The sequence below is a fragment of the Orbicella franksi genome, chromosome 10 (genome assembly GCF_964199315.1).
Source record: "Orbicella franksi chromosome 10, jaOrbFran1.1, whole genome shotgun sequence".
In the NCBI taxonomy this organism is placed as follows: domain Eukaryota; kingdom Metazoa; phylum Cnidaria; class Anthozoa; order Scleractinia; family Merulinidae; genus Orbicella; species Orbicella franksi.
The window spans coordinates 14,872,280-14,889,574 of NC_138154.1; the positions used below are offsets into that span (position 1 = coordinate 14,872,280).

Sequence of the window (17,295 nt, forward strand, 5' to 3'; positions counted from 1 at the left end):
TTATGCCCGGAAGATTTTATCGGCTTGAAAGATTTCGTGACGACGTCTCAGGTTTTCATCTGATCGTGTTATCCGTCGTCGGATTGGATTTAGTTCAGTTCTCAGAAACTTCTTGCGGTAAACCAGTTGTTAGTACATGACATTATTTTGAGTCGTGTCTGTGTTGTAAGACGGAAAACATTTCGCCTCCACGCTTTTCTTCCGGCAAACATTTACAACATTAAACGGCTAAAAAACCTCAAGTCTTGATCACCGGCATGTTAGATGTCAAACCAATTACGATTTATCTCTAATAACATTGCCACATACTAAGAAGAAATCGCCACTAGGGGGCAATACGCCAATTATTTCGTGGGAAAATATTTTACGTATTTTTTATCAAAGAACTTATACGTGCTTGTTACTTGAGTACTTATTTACTTCACATTCTTAACTCGTTGCGTCTCCGTTATTTTCCCCATTCTTGTTGAATCAGCGCCAAATCGCGAGTGTTTGGCGCCACGTGGAATAAATTTGCTCGTGATAAAGATGTGTCCTGTTGGAAGCCAAATGGGAGCCAACTGAGGTCAACTGACAGTGTTTCTTGCCAATGATAAACTAAGAACGAGGTGCAGATAAAGTATATTAAAAAGTTTCCAGTGGTTGACAAAATGAAATGAAGTTTCTTCCGGCTTGCCACTAGCCAAATAAATACCGTGAAGTAATTTCTACTGTAAAGGTATTTGCACCCACGCGTAAATAAGTGATGTTATCTTGAAATCGATTGAAACAGGAACTCGTATCAAAACCGGACCGGAAATATGACATGGAATGGACAACACGCGGCGATTTGCAGGCGAATGAAAGGTTGCGACAAAATACCGTTTTAAGGATATTTCGGGTAAAGAAAAGTTTCCGAAATCAAAAGGGGAAGGTATTGTCACGCCCTCAGGCTTTGCACAGCATGACATATCCAAATGGCCAAAAAGTTACAGCTTTCGAAACTTTACGAGTCTCGTGTCAATGTATTTTTCTTGAAAGGAAACTGAAATGTATAACTCTGCTTTGTCTGGGGTTCTGGGTTGCATGATTATGAGCAAGTTTTGCCTCGTTATCAGTTTTTCATACCAAAAATTCTGGTTGGCTTTCAAGTTCACGTAACTTCTTTTTGGTTCAGTTGTAAATCAAGGCAAATCACACACCGTAAGCGATTTTCTTTATTGTCGACAACTGATTGCGTATATAGACAACATTAATACTAAAACTGCGCTTAGAAGCTTACGTATAGACACATTATATGTCTCCGAAACGATGATAAAGTTTCACGTGAGCGCAAAAGACTTCTACTGCTTGTCGCGAGCGGAAAATGGGTTTATTACTTAGCATAGGTTTATAAAAACCGCAGCTTACAGATCTGATGAAGACAGGAACAGATGGTGTACAGGGTCAGAACGAAACAAGGAATTCTATAACATAACGGAAATTGAATCTAAATGGTCTCCGCGTGTCATGGCGTGGAGAAATAAAAAATATTATGTGTAGGCGCCAGTCTAAAAGTCAATGACTGAATCAACGAGAAAAGACTTTCTCTACGTTGGTTTTTTTTGGTCGATGCTGCTTTTTTGTGGATGCTGTTAAAAAACAGCATCGACAATAGAGTTTTAGCTCATTAAAGTCAGTGTGTACCGAGTAACTCAGACATCACTGGACATGGAAAAAATGTCCTATTGGTACATGTACACCAAGCGTGTTTTTCTTGACTGGCCGAAACGTTTTTTTCTTACGAGTGATAAAGCCTTCATTTTAAATTTCGCTATTTGCGTTGGTCTGTGATACTGCGGCCTTGGCGGCAATTATTCCGCTTACGTAGAATTTATTTATCCGTGAAAATGGCGACTTTCCAAGAAACGAAACTGATGCGGAGAGATGTTGCTGATTTTGCTTGTTGAGGAAAAATGTAAACTTTCTGAGTTCCTTCGGAATACACTGAAGAACAGCATCCTTAAAATCACGCCAATATTCTGACGTCTGTGAAGTCCCAGGCCCTTCTCGAAATATGACAAAAAATCACCCAAGTGTCTTTCCAAAAACTCTCAAAAACGTTCGAAAAGATCACAAAAAAATGTCTAAATATCTCGAAAAACCCTCTAAGTGTCTCGTATTTTTGCTTCAAAATGGACCGATTTTGACGACAGGCGAAAATTTTAAATATTTTTGCAGAAGTGAAAGGAGGAAGAAGATTCAGGCGCCCCGATGTTACAAGCATCCGCCATTTTGGGATATTGCGGTTTTTAGTAGAGCTTGTGTTAATATGAAATTATTGCAGTATATTTTTCAAGTGGGAAATCGCTGCACTAGCTTGTTTCTGGCATAGAACTGAGTATTGTCTCAGGAAAATAGCGAGAAAAACAAAAGGCTCAGCCAAAAAAGCTATGAATATTTCTTAATATTCCTAAATTCTCTAAGAATCTTAATATTTTCTAAATATCTCGGAAACTTCTAAAAGCCCAAAAAATATTCTGATATTTGTGAAAAGGCCTAAAAAGTCTCCTACCATCTTGTGGTTGAGTCAAAAATATTGAGTGCAATGAGTCTAGGAATACCGCCTTTGACAGCGCTGTGTTAATTACTTCGATGGCCGACCCAGATATTCAAAGAGACCTGTTTTAAATAGTAATGACTAGGTTCAAAAATTCATGAAAACGGAGCACATATTAAAAGTGGGATTGCAGACTGGCTTTGCCGCCAAAGTATGAGCTTTGTCTGGGAGATTCAGTTCTCGTAACTTGGAAACTCTAAAAATACCGTTTGCTTTTCAAATAAACGGACTTCAAATTGAGTACTTGGATGATTCTGGAATGAGTTCTCTGGTTATCTGGTTGCGAGAGTCACTGAACTTTACGTGAACTCAGATACACTATGACAAGACAGTACAGCTGTTGAAAACGGTGCATGTTCTATACAAGAACGAAATTTATGTACCTCTCAAATCGTTCTTCAAGGGTTTTTTGAATGCAAAAGCTAAGAGAAAGTTCAAGGTTCAAAGTATTCGAGAATAGACTATATATATGGCACGTATATTAACTAATTACTCATGATGATCATGCAGCTCTTTCGAGAGGAACTGAAGAGGCCAATTGAGTGTGACGCGAAAGTACTTCAGAATTGCTAAATTCTTATATCAGACCTCTGTGGTTTAGTTCTCCTGGACTTTTTCCAGGGTTAACCTTTTAGAACTTGACGAAAAGATCCATAAATTTCTCGGTACACATGTAAAAGCTGCCTTATGAAAACATTGACTATTTCCACATTCAGTACAAAGTGTTGGGAACGAAACCAAGTCTATCGTGCGATTCGTACAAAGCGTGACACTCAAATGCCAAGAAATCTAGTTCATAATCAGAATATCAGTATTTTCAAATGAAAGCTACACCCATTTATCTGCTGCAGAGATTTGTGCTGTTCTTTTTTAAACCGGCTGTTGAATATATCCTGACTTGAAATCCTTGAAGCAATTGAAGCGAATATGGAAGGTTTTCTCGCACCCAGTCAGGTTTTATGTCACACTCAAGGAGACTGAAAACACAGGTATAAGTAGAGAAATGTTTTGAAGTTTAATACTACAAAATAAACTTAAACACATCAGTGATACATTTATGTCAGCTAAAAGACCCAAAATAAAAGCTTGATAATAACGTGGACTAAAATATACGTGGCTCTGTTCTAATAGAAACAATATTTTACTTAGCAAGCGGATATTAGTGATAACATTTTAGGGCGGCAGCAGTTTGCTTTCAACGAAAACAAAAAAAATTAGCTTCTATCGTTTGGAACAGGCTTGGTTACACGCGTCAGGGCGAGGCGATTTACAGTCATCAGTCACGACAAATTTCAACTGCAATTTCCTCCCCGCAGCAATTTATTAAGGGGAGGCGCTGAATATTAACTTCCGCGCTATTCGGAACACTTGTGTATATCGTCAGCATATGTTTCTTACACTTCCTTCGTGCCTTCCTGAAGGAGATATCTGCGCACATGTTGTTCAAACTGAAGAGGCGAGTGATCATTAGGCCTAATATATGAAGTTCTCAAAATTCTTTCCTGCCTTAAAAGTGACGAAAACATCGGGACACGTGAGGGTGTATTCATACAATCGTAAAGAGTTTCCTCTCCTGACCCCCTCTGCCGAATTTTCCAACAGCCATTACCCCTGCGTAACAGTACATGACGAGAGAGCGAAAGCACGGCAAATCAGTCAAGAAAAGGGGATTCAGTGCCTTGTTAGAGAAGGGCATTAGTTGTCGAAAGTTTTGACACAGATTGAGAGTAACATCGAAAGCGTCTACTGTTAGTGTAACACTTAGAGCTTGTGATAGATATTCGCCCTGGGAGACGTGTTCGTCAATGCCTTGTTAGAGAAGGGCATTAGTTGTCGAAAGTTTTGACACAGATTGAGAGTAACATCGAAAGCGTTTACTGTTAGTGTAACACTTAGAGCTTGTGATAGTCATTCGCCCTGGGAGACGTCTTCAAAATGGCTGAGATGTTGCAGACTTCAATGGTCAACTTGTTTGCTCAAAAGAAATGTGTCAAATGTCTGCTTCATCAGGCTGGTGTTGTTTATGAAAGTCGCCCAGGTATATCGGGAGGGTGTTGCTGAAGACCGTTGAACTGTCAGGCAGAGAGACAGAAGAGGTTGAATTGTTTGCATACTTTGAATTGTAGTATTTGCAGTTGACGAATCCGCAGTTCCATTCAACAAGTCCTGATTTGTTACATTTTTAACGGTGGCCAAAAAAGCACTCAAATTCAATCTCGCAATAAGCGACCACGACTACTTTCAGGGCTGAATGCTTTTAAAGTCGCATGAATTTTAGTCTTGAAATGTTTCCCGCTTATTCGAGGTTCCAACCGCACTTCAATTTGTACTCATTCAGTAACAGCATAAATATAAAACTCGCTCTATCTATAAATTTGCTAGAGTTCTATCACGAATGCTGTTCTCTGATTGGCTATGCTACTCACTATCTATCTGTTCGGTTGTTAACAAAATGACGGCCGCTTCATTGCGTTTTCGACGTGTCGGTGAAGAGGATTTAGATAACGTTTTTAACGATAGATTTTTACTAGAACAATTAGGTTATTCGCTCTCGATTTCAACGCGTGATAGTTGACTCGGGCTGCACTCTCGTCAACTATCACGCGATAGAAAGTTACAAATCTCACATTTCAAATCTCCGTTTTTCTGTTTATTGAGGCCTTAGCAAGTAATTTTCATTAAAAAGCAAAAGAATGCTGGCCCCCCTACTATAGTTCGCGGCAATCTCCAAATGACTCTCTTTCTAGTTATATTATTTGCGCAAAATGGCACTTTCTCGCCAATTCAAGTCAAAAGAGACATTTCAAATCTCGTGTTTCTGTGTCGTGAGGCGGCCTTAGCATGTCCTTTTTATTAAAAAGAACCCTGGCCTCTATACTAGTTCCTAGCAATCTCGTAATGTCTCTCTCTGTTATATTATTTGCGCCAAATGGCCGGCAGTTTCTCGCTAATTCAAATCAAAAGAGACACAGTCATGTAACTATAGGAATTCTACCGTGGAGTGAGCATAGCAATTGGTACAATCAGTTGTACTTGACGAATCGACAATCATCCTTGCTGTCGAACGTGACTCACCAAACAACAGTAGCAAAGCCAAAGATCGCTTCCTTTCACGCCAACCCACTCTAACGATTCAAAAATCACCCTATATTCATTTACTTGTTTTCTTTCTTTTAATTCGTCTTAACGTACACATGGCTCGGAAGCGAACGGAAGTCAGGGCAAGACTAAATCCAGTGTCCCCCGATAATGGAAAATTAGGAATTGGCTCCGGTCTCGTCTGAACTTATCAGTCTCCGCTAAATATAATGATGACAGTATGTGACTACTCTAACTACATAATTAAACCAGCCGTTAAATAAGGGTGACTTCCTTCCCTGTGTCATCATAGTTCGGTTTCAACTAACGTGATTTTAAGCGCACGCGATTGTTTACTGTTTGATCACGAATTGTCACCACAGTAGTTCAACTCTCTTCACCTGAAGCCGTTACGATGAAACTTCCAAAGTATGTTTCATTTGGCTATTTTTATAATACTCTTATTTTGTTCCCCGGCAGATTTTATCGGCTTAAAAGATTTCGTGAGAAGGTTTCAGCTTTTCATGGACTGGATTTAGCCTCAGGGTCATCATAAACTTCTTGTGATAAACCAGCTGTCAATACATGACATTGCTTTGTGTCGTGTCTGGATTATCAAGTTGGAAAACGTTTCGCCTCCGCACTTTTCTTCCGGCAAACATTTACAACATTAAACGACTAAAAACCTCAAGTCTTGACCACCGGCATGTTAGATGTCAAAACAATTACGATTTATCTCTAACTGAATAACATTGCCCACGCTTAAAAAACATACTGAGAGGAAATCGCCACCAGAAGGCAATATGCCAATTATTTCTGGGAAAATATTTTACGTATTTTTTATCAAAGAACTTGTACGTGCTCGTGACTTGAGCACTTATTTACTTCACATTCTTAACTCGCTACGTCTTCATTATTTTCCCCATTCTTGTTGAACCACCGCCAGAACGCTAGTGTTCGATTCCCCGTGATAAGGGCGTGTCCTGTTGAAAGCCAAATATGAGGCAACTGACGGTGTTTTTTGCTAATGTTAAACTTAATGCGAGGTACAAAAAAATTTATATTAAAAAGATTCGGGTGGTTGACAAAATAAAATGAAGTATCTTCCAGCTCGCCACTAGCCAAATTAATAAACACCGTGAAATAATTCCTACGGTAACTGGTATTTGCACCCACGAGTTAATAAGTGGTGTTGTTTTGAAATCGAGGGAAACAGGAACTCGTATCAAAACCGGACCGGAAATATGGCATGGTATGGACAAACTGCGGAGATTTTACAGGCGTATAAAAGGTTGCGACAAAATATCGTTTTAAGGGTATTTCGGGAAAAGAAAAGTTTCCGAAAACGAAAGGGAAGATGTTGTCACGCCCTCAGCCCTTGCACAGCATGACATACTCAAACCGCCAAAAGGTTATAACTTTCGAAACCTTACGAGCCTTATATCAATGTATTGTTCTTGATAAGGAAACTGAAATGGAGATCTCCTCTTTATCTGGGATTCTATTGTAAAAAAAAAAATTCCTTGCATGATTATAGCAAGTTCTGCCCTGTTATCAGTTTTTCATACCAGAAATTCTGCTTGGCTTTGGAATTCAATTAGCTACTTTTTACCTGAGTTGAAAATCAAGGCGAATACCATAAGCGATTTTCTTTATTGTCGACAACTGATTGTGGACTGTGTTATTGTCGACAACTGATTGTATATTTGGTCAATATAAATAATAAAACTGCACTTTACATTACATGTCTCAGAAACGATGATAAAGTTTCACGTGAGCGCACAAGACTTCTGATTTGCTGCTTGTCGCGAGCGGAAAATGGGTTTATTAATCGCTTAGGCAAAGGTTGACTCTGTGATACCGCGGTTTTGCAATTGGCGGCAATAATTCCGCATTCAGTTTGTGGAATTTATTTATCCGTTAAAATGGCCACTTTCCGAGAACGGAACGAAACTGATCTGGAAAAAGCAACTCATTTTTTCCCCTGTTTGAAAGTGAAAAAGTGACGCTACTGAGTTTTTGTTGACGAAAAATTTTACCTGTTTGTGTTCCTTTGGAATACATTGAAGAACTGTCAAAATCACGGCAATACAGCAACAACGACGTCTGTGAAAAAGTCCTAGGCCTTTCCAGAAATATCACGTATCTCTCCCGAAACTCTCAAAAAATGTCTTAACATCATTACAAAAATGCTAAATATCTCGAAAAACCCTCTACTTTTTTGCTATTATCATTATTTTTTAAATGGAACCGATTTTGAATCATTTAGACAAGAATTTTCAATTATTTTGCAGTAGTAAAAACGTAGACGTAGAATCTTCAGGGGCCTCTATGTTACCAGCATCCGCCATTTAGGAACATTGCGGTTTTAGTACTTGTATTAATATATGAAATTATTGCAATATATTTTTCAAGTGGGAAATTAATCACTGAACTAGCTCGTTTCTGGCATAGAACTGACTATTGTCTCAAGAAAACGGCGAGGGAAACACAGCGCTCAGCCAAAAAAGCTCTGAATATTTCTAAATATCCCTAAATTCTCTAAATATCTTCTAAATATCTTCTAAATCTCCCCCCAAAAAATCCGGATACTTGTGGAAAGGCCCAAAACGTCTCCTTCTATCATGCTGTTTTGTCGAAATTTTGTTGAAAACATTAAGTGCAATGAGTCTAGGATTAGCGGTGTGTTAATTACTTCAAGGACCGACCCAGATATCTAAAGAGACACGGTTTAACTAGTAATGAAAACGGAGCATATATTAAAAGTGGGATTCCAATCTGACTTTGCCACCAAAGTACGAGCTTTGTCTCGGAGATTCAGTTCTTATTACTTGGAAACTCTAAAAATATCGTTTCCTCTTCAAATAAACAGACTTCGGTCGCTAGAGTCAACTTTACGTGAACTCAGATACACTGTGACAAGTACAGTTGTTTAAAACGTTGTATGTTCTTGACTTTATGCACCTCTCAAATCGTTCTCATTCAAAAGTTTTTAAAATGCAAAAGCAAAGAAAACGTTAACGACTCAAAGTATTCGAGAATAAACTATATGGCACGTACATTTATCAATTAATGAAATTTACTTATGAAGCTCTTTAATCCGAGAGGAAAAAGGCCATTTAAGCTAGAGTGACGCGAAAGTACTTCAGAATTTCTAAATTTTTATATCACACCTTTATGGTTAAGTTCTTCTGTGTTTTTCAAGGGTAGAAGTTGTCGAAACCACAAAATTCTTGGCATACGAGCAAAAGTTGTTCTTATGAAATGCACTGACTATTTCCACATTCAGTACAAAGAGTTAGGAACGATAACAAGTCTATCGTGCGAGTCGGCCTACAAAGCGTGACCCTAAAATATCGAAAAGTGCAGCCATAACTAGAATATACTTACTTACTTACTTCAGTTATTTAGTTACTGCCCTTATGCCTGCTGGCATGTATAATATCGGTAGTTTCAAATGAAAGGTACACCCATTTATCTGCAGCAGAGATTTGTGTTGTTCTTTTTTAAACCGGCTGTTGAAGATACCCTTACTTGAAATCCTTGAAGCAATTGAAGCTAAAATGGAAAGTTTTCTCGCTGCGGTTTTCAAAGCTGCCACTCCCAGATTACTCAGTCAGGTTTTATGTCGCACCCAAGGAGACTGAAAACACGGACATAAGTGGAAAAATGTCTTGACGTTTAATACTACAAAATAAAGTTAAAAACATCAGTGACATATTCACGTCAGCTAAAAGACCAACAATAAAAGCTTAACAATAACGTGGGCTAAAATATACGTGGCTCTGTTCTAATGAGAAACAATGTTTTATTTAACAAGCGGATATCAGTGATACCGTTGTGGGATGGTAGCAGTTTGCTTTCAACGAAAGCAAAAAACTGTGCGTCCTGAAACCACTGTCGCTTGGGTACTTTCAGCAACTTTAAGATCACCCCACGTCACTGAATTTGTCGTTAACTACTTCCTACAAATGTAGCGTAAACGCAGAAGGTTTTTTAACATCCATGCGTCAAGGGAAGGCGAATCACAATCATTGTTACGACAAATTTCAACTGAAATTTCCTCCCCTCAGCAATTTATGAAGGGGAGGCGCGGAATATTAACTTCCGCGCTATTCGGAACACTTGTGTATGTCAGCATATGTTTCTTACACTTCCTTCCCAGTGGCGGATCTAGGGGAGGAGTCCGGGGAGCCGGGCGCCCCCTTATTTTGGATGAAAAAAGAAGAAATGACTGAGGGAAGAAAAGCCGGCAGGGCAAATAAAACAACCCCCCCCCCCCGCCCCCTTGGTTCAAAGTCTGTATCCGCCACTGCTTCCTGCCTTCCTGAAGGAGATATCTGCGCACATGTTGTTCAAAAGGGGCGAGTTACCATTAGGTCTTATAATATGTGAGGTTCTCAAAGTTCTTTCCTTCCTTAAAAGTAACAAAAACATCGGTACAAGCAAGGGTGTGGGATGTTTTCTCTCTTGCAACCCCTCTAGGACGATTTTTCAACTCTGCGTAATACATGACTGGCGACCAAAAGCACTACACAGCAAATCTGTGAAGAAAACAGACCTAGTGCCTTGTTGGAGAACGGTAAAAGTTGTCGAAATTTTTGACACAGATGGAGAATGACATCGAAAGCGGTAACTTCAGTCTTCGCCTACTGTTAGTGTGCCGCTTAGAGCTTATGATAGATACTCGCCCTGGAATAAGACGTATTCCATATGAGTAAGATGCTGCAGACTTCAATGATCAACTTAAATGTCCGCTTCAACGAGCTGAAGTCGATTTTGAATGTCGCCCAAGCATATCGGGAGAATTGTTTAGCAGTAGTTTTACTTTCAATTGTAGTTCATGAATGTAGTTGTCGAACCCGCAGTACCGTTCAAAGTAAATTTGTTTAGTTTTTAACGGTAGCCACTGAGAAAAGCGCTCAAATTCAGTCTCACAATTAACTGACCGGCTCGCAAAATGTTAATGAATATTCCCATGACTGTTAATTGGTAAATAATTGAAGTGGACTGAGAACTATCTTTGTATTTGTAGTCTAGACCTTTTATTCGTACGTAGTCTTGTCGAATTCTACATGTATTTAATTAAGATTGCATGGAGATTTTTGAGACAAACGATGTCTTAATTAAGAGAAGATTTATTATATGAAGGTCCACGTTGTTGTGAGCAATTTGTCTCGAATTTGCCCACCCTTTGGCTTTCAACAACGAACTGCCTTTGTATACAAGCGATCAAGAAATATAATAGCCTTTGGTAATTTACTGAAAATTACATACAGCGAGATGTTATAAAGGAGCCGCTTGAAGGACCAATGGAGGAGATGAACACGCGCGTTCCCACGAACTGTCTTGTCTGCTTTGTGAATTTGCAGCTTTGTTTTTCATACAAAGATCTAATCCCCTTTGAAAGAAATTCAATAGATGACACGGCACGCGAAATTGAAAAGCTATTTTCTCTTTTATTGATATTCAAATGTGTAGATAAGAAGCCGGTCAAGGCAAAGCTAAGCAGAACAAAAGAGGCTTGTTTATCCGTGCAAAACATGTTAATATTCGCGCGCGCGCCAAATGTTTAGGCGCGAAACTTTCCATAAAGCTCTGAAAGCTTGTTATTACTTGAAGTTTTAATTCAAAAATGCGGCATTTAGGCTGTGAACAGATAGAAAACGTTCCTAAATCTTGCTACACAAACTTACAACGTACAGTTATAGCTGTAGCTTAAATAGAAAGAGCTCTAATTAGATGATATAATAAATTACATAATTAAAATAATTACATAGATTATGCGAATTATGGGAGCCCGGATTTGGCGCGAAAATTTGGCGCACATGTGCCGGGTATCTGACATAAAATGGTATTGTTCTTTTTCTTCTGTAATTGCCTTTGATGGTATATTTCGCAGCCTGCTTTTGAATATATCCCCTAAAATAGATTGAATTACTATGGAAATTGACAGCGAATAAAGCTTACACACAATCCAACACGAGACACGAGAATTTCCTCGGTAAAGGTCTTCTTAAGACTCTCTCAAAAGTTAAAATGGGGAAATCTTTGAGTTAATACAACTACGAGCCGTGAAATAAGATGTAAACAATTCCCCATGAGTGCCCAAGCACCGTGATAAAGCTTGAAAATGAAAAGAAAATCGTCTCTCAAATATGACCACAGCAAATCTCGCCGTGGCATTTTCATGCCCTTTCATTAGAATCTCGTTCCCTTGCGTATAATCGTTCGTCTCTTTGAATTCATTCATTAAATCGTGAAAGCAAACATTATCCTTGCACTATAAAATGTTTCCAAAATTTCCCTGACGCGCTCGGCCAACAGTGGAATATCAGAGCTCAATCTTTAAACTTTTTTAACCTTTTTTCAAACTCAGTCCAGAATGTTTTAATGAGAAGCTGTTAACGAAAGTAAAATATCAAAATATAAACCTTTCGAAACCTGAGTTATTCCACCAGAGAACAGTGTTATCTCTGGAAGTAAAAAAACTGCTCGGCTTGATTTCGGAAGGGTTGTTCTAATTTAAAAGAAAATGACGGTTTAGTAGGCACTGGGATAAATAATTTCCACTCATTAGAGAAAACGGGAAAGAATATTACGGTCAATAGTTTTACTGAGCTAGCTCCATGTTTCCGAAGCTGTTACAAATTTACTGTTCCGTTTTACTTTATTGAAAATCCTCCCCTCATACAAACAGTTAACAGCCCTGTAAACATGAATTCTTCCACTCCTCCACTTTTCGCTCGAGCGCGTAAATCGATAAAATGTACGCGCGCGACAAACGCGAGATTTTTCCCGCGCTACACGCGCTTTTCTCGTAGCAGGAGTACAAAACATTTGCACCAAGCAGTAATACTGACTTTGTTTGTCGTTCAGGTTTCCACGCTATAATAAAATACCTAGAAAAATTGATGCTTTTTACTGCTAACTGCGCTAGGTATGCCTGGTATTGAGTTTAAACTGTTCTCCAAACCGGTAACCAAAGATGGCAGATGTCTTTGACAACGAAGCCGTTATGGCTGATTTCACCCAGCTGCAGTCGATCTTTCGTAAAAATCAAACCCGGGCAAAAACAAACGCTGCGTGGGTCGAACAGCAAACATCCCGCCATAAAACCCTAAGACATGCACAAATCACAAGAGTTCAAGAACGGTTCACATTCTGCCTCAAGTTGCGTTCGTCGTTCTTTTTGGTTATATAAATGAACTCATTTGTCGCTTTTCTGACCGCGGCTTTCGAAGACCGCACAATTTAAAGCTCAACCTGCGTTTCTGTAGTCTTTATATAATTTATCCTACAGCTGAGGGGGAGCTTGTAATTGAGAGAGGGGTGAGTCCGAGATTTAACGTTATATACACAAATCTCGAGAGTTTGAAGGCTTAGATTGTTTGACTTGGGTTCGCTGTAGGACTCACAAATGGGAGTTGAATAATTAGGTCGAATAAGCGCGGATGACAAACTGCCCGTTCTCATTACTTTGATGGTCTGGTTTCACAGGGCTGCTCCAGTGGAGATTCTATAAATGTATCTTGTTATTTCCAGAGAGTACTGAAGTATGGTATTTAACTATGAACAAGTGAACAAAACACAAACGCGCATATTGCCATAGCCCGCGTAAAAATATATTGCACGACCGTGCACAAACTTCGCACGCTTAGGTGGTGGGTGTCTGAAAGAATAGAGTTCCTAACAGTTCACTTTGCAGAAACAAAACGTAGCAATTACTTACAGGAGCCAATCCATCTTCTTCAGTGAAATTATCTATGGCGAGTTGTCCCACATTGCGAAACTTTGGCCCGTTTACGGTCACGTCATCCCTGTTCAGAGTAGCTTTAGAAAAATTTGGGCCGGTATCGCATTGAAAATTGGGTGTAGCACCTATTGCTGCGCGAGCGGCGCCGATCGAGCGCCGACATAAATATTTTGCTTCTGTTTGCACTGATAAAGCAGGGAAGAAAGCATGGTGCCACCATTCATAATCGCACTACGCCGATTAATAAAACCGTTGCGAATTGCTCCGGGGCATTTGTAAACAAAACGCAAACAGGAAAAAATGCTAAGGCGAGAAGAAACTCGTAAGATGCAATCTACTTTCTGCTTCAGTCAGTGTATTCCCACGCTAATGTTATCCCCGGGTTTTAAATCGTTGTTGCACTTAAAGAGCCATAGAGTGTATTATTCATAGTTTCGTAAATTCGCCGAGAGTTCGAGATGAACATAAAAAATCTCCGCATGGGTAATTTCACTTGGAGGTTCCAAAGTAGCTCAAAGTAACAAAAGACCTATATTTGTGTTGTCATTCTACTACAATCTGTTTCTAAAAACATGCCATACATCAAAAGTTTAAAATTCAAACCCGGACGGAAAAGTATCTGCACACAAACATCTTCTAACCGAAATACTGATTACAACATTAAATTCAACTTTTTCACAGTTGACGAGGGCTTGGCATAAGAAAACTCATTTGTGGTTTGTTTTAGTTCCACTTGACCTGTCTTCTAAGGAGGTCAGTAACATGTAGATGGAATAACAGCCCTTTCAAAAGCTTGGATGTTTTCAAAAAACATTGCTTTAGGACTTTCGCACGAAATGGTTTTGTCTGCACGACATACCAAGCCATGTTTAAAGTTTTCAATTCAATTTCTCTCGTTTAAGTTATTTGCCATTTTTCTTTCGTCCGGATATATGCCTACGGGTTTTTCTGTTTTTCTGTTTATTATAATTATAAGATACAAAACTGAAATGTGTCGGTACAGTTAATAACGTACAACGTTCTAGATTTTCCATGAAGGCCCGCGAGCAGTCTATTAAATGTAAAGAAGCTCGTTTAATTAGTGTCTCAACAATGCAAGCGGCCGTTTCCTTTTTACAAACAGTTTATTAACCAGCCTCAACGCTATGACATTTAACCGGAAAATTAACGCTAGGTTCCTTCAGGTTATCAGCTTAAAAGATCACTTGAAATTAACATTTCAAAGAGCAAACGGAAAATAATGGAAGTATTGGATTAGCATTTTGAAGAACCCAAGCCGTTCTTATAATGCAAGACAGGTTGTCTGCACGAATATGTCTTTAAGGAAAACTAACAATAATCTTAAACGGAAATTTGGATGAGGAAAAAGGCAGAGACAGAGTACTTAAGTTACATTTTGAATTCTGAGAACATCCGCATTGATTTAACTTGCTTTGACTTGAGAAAATCAGTTGCATTTTTAATACTTTAGAGTCGGAATGTGTTTCCCTGTTATGTCAGGCGAGTTGAAAGATTCAGACAACTATCTGAGAGTAGAGCAACAGTCTTCTAGCCCAAATACGTAAAATTTCAACCAAAAATCTTAATTTAGCGAGGCTCAACTATTCGAACTAAATTCAAATCAAAATATGTTGTTTTCCACACAATTATAAACCCCAGTGTGTAAAGGAATTTTACATCACAAGGGGCCAAAACGAAAATAGCAGGTAGGAATTTAAAAGTTTCACTGTAAACCACAAAATGTTTGCACTTTTCGTCAATTTTGTAACTCAAAACGTTTAATCGAGGCTGAGATTTCTGATATGGGCATTTTTCCCAGCGTGGGTAGAAAAATTTGAAAGCAGCTAAATGGAAAGTCCATGTCCACAATAACTATTTAATCTTCTCTCGATATTGCAACCTTTTGATGAGGCGTCCAATTCATTTCAGGAAATACTGTTTTTCTCTTTCTTCAGACTTGGAATACTGTTTCCACAAAACAGCTAAATCTGTGCTCAGGCTCGTTACAATTAAGAGTAATGATCTGGAAATATTGGGAATGTTTTCGAACGCATGTATTTTCATCCGTGATGTTTGTCGTTTGGTGTGGATTATAAACGGTTCACTGACGCAAAACCCCCTCAACCGAAGATGAAAAATAACAATAATGCTATTCTTTACCAGCGTTGATTCAAACAAAAGCGTCAAATGCCTCCTGAAAAAATTCCTTTTAAAATTTCGACGGACGAAGCGTCTCCGTAAGGAATGTCAATAATCGAGTAAACACAAAAAAAAATTATCTGCGAATATTGGAGAAAAAAATCAGACAACCGTTTCATTTATACCACTGTTAGGGTCACAAAATATCGTGTGGTATTGTTTCTCCAAGCGATGAATCGAAAGGATTCCTTAAAAAAAATATAGGGTTGTAAATAAATTTAGGGTCAAATTTGTTTTGAATGGGGTGTTGAAATAGATTTCGCGCGTCAGTGTTTTTAAAAGGGTTCCGACTTTAAATGGGGTTTTAATCACCCACTGATGGAAGCCACTGAAGTGCGCAGTGACGATGCAAGATTCTTCTTCAGTGTTTTCACACTTTCGCGGAAAACTATCAAAGGTGTAATCTTGAATCGTTCCAATGCTCCGATTTCCGACTTTCGAGGGATTTTTCTCAATCGGTGATGACAAGAAAACAAACAGTGCAGCAATGCACGACTGATGAAAAATTTTATGCAAAACCCAACCCAATTCTCATGCAAATCACCAGCAATATAACTGCGTCAAGAAATTGTGTGCTTCAGTAGTTTTGCGACTTTTTTGTTTTTAATGACGCGTAGGTTGAAAAATAACATCGGGATTGACGGTTTTCGTCACCCACATTTCAGGAGAATCCCCAGTCTTGCTTTTAATTTGTTAGTTCTTGTGTGCAGTGTGTGCAACAAGTGACTTCTTCGCTGAAATTGCCAACATTCCCCAGCGCTAGTTTCAAAGCGGAAATTTATTTCGCACGAAATACCTTCGCGTAGGAGGAGTTAAGGTCAAAAGGGCCGGGATTATTAGATTTGCATTGTTTTCGCTCGGCGCTGTACGTGTGTATGATTACTTCATCGAGACACATGTACGCTATTGCCAAAGGCAATGCTTTACCCGTGGCATCATCCGCACAGATAAAGCATCAATTTTGTGCAATCTAACCACAATGAGATCGTTTCAAAGTTGCCTGAAACTCACGATTTATCTTAAGCTCTTTGGATTGTTTTCCCCGTATCTAGGCAGCCGATTCCAGTACAAATGTCTATTATATTGAACGCCTAATGTTTGAGTCCTGATAACAATAGAAGATGGACTGTATATATAATGAACTCACCCTGCCGGACTGGTGGTATGTTGGTTCCTAAGCAATAGACTTACGAACCACAGAACGCGCTTATACAATGCTTCTAAATCAAAATCAACGCCGGTATTTTCGAAGTTTCAAATCGCTGGCCGATTCTAGCGCTTTCGAGCTGAACGCACTGGAGTAATGTTTTCGCAAATAAGCTGTTTTTCAGACCTTTCTCTAATTCATTTCTCCGCCCCTCTTCACGGTTGACTTAAAACTCTTTCCGTTTTGCATTTTAATTGCATTGTACCCAGAGGTAAAACGGATAAAAACCGGTATTGTTTTCCGCTGTTTCGAGTTCAAATATCTGATGAGTTTTTGAAGAAACGTGCCTTGTCCTGCATAAATTCAATGCACATATGCCATAGTTTTCTAAAGTAAGCATTTAATTTGATATTCTCGAGAGTGAGCTGGTTTTGCGTTTGTTGTGAGACATTTGTAACAAAAGATTGTTTGTGATCATATTTGTGTTTGATGAAACCTCCTCTTTTAACAAACTGAGTGTAATCTTGAACAAAAAAC

General features: G+C 38.9%; 1 protein-coding gene across 1 annotated transcript in view; it reads right to left on the reverse strand.

Moving 5' to 3' along the window:
• The window catches only part of LOC145500342 (glutamate receptor ionotropic, kainate 2-like), a 230,248-nt gene extending 215,983 nt beyond the window's left edge, over window positions 1-14,265 (reverse strand). The window contains exon 1 of the mRNA XM_081479852.1: window positions 13,389-14,265. The gene's annotated coding sequence lies outside the window, so the exon portion shown is untranslated. The remainder of the gene's footprint in view (window positions 1-13,388) is intronic.
• Window positions 14,266-17,295: the final 3,030 nt, after the last annotated feature.